We start from the raw sequence: 523 nt of genomic DNA, 5'->3' as shown, positions 1-523 counted from the left end.
TCCTATTAATTTTCTCTTTGAAAATATTCCTTGTTTACATCTGTGCCTTTTTGTTCTGCTTCCTGCTACGTAGATAGGCTCTCATCTCAGTTTTAGTGTTTGATAACCTTTAAACTAGTTTCCTTGCCCTTAGTCTCTTTCTTTATCTAGTCCACCAATCAGAGTGCTCATCATAAAATGACATGAATCATGTTCTTTTTCTATTCTCCATTACCCAGTAGATAAAGTGTAAATCCAAGGTCCTCCACATTCTGACCCTGCTTTTACAACCCTGTCTTTTCACAAGTTCCCCAAAGGAGCCTTCTGCTTCAAGCAGGTGGAGTGTGGCCTTACTTCCCAAATGGCACAGGGAAAATTGCATTCTTAACATTCTAACATTAGGAAAAAACATATTCACAATTTCAAATTACCCATGCCTCTAAATTATGTTACATTGTAAAGTGATTACACTAGGTTTTATAATGTAAAATGGTTTTATATTAAACTAGCTAGCTATACTGATAACTAAAATGTTAATGCTTTT

Source organism: Orycteropus afer, unplaced genomic scaffold (assembly GCF_000298275.1).
Source record: "Orycteropus afer afer isolate SDZICR_OR568_19922 unplaced genomic scaffold, OryAfe1.0 scaffold00990, whole genome shotgun sequence".
NCBI classification, from domain to species: Eukaryota; Metazoa; Chordata; class Mammalia; order Tubulidentata; family Orycteropodidae; genus Orycteropus; species Orycteropus afer.
This window is presented reverse-complemented; position numbering follows the sequence as displayed.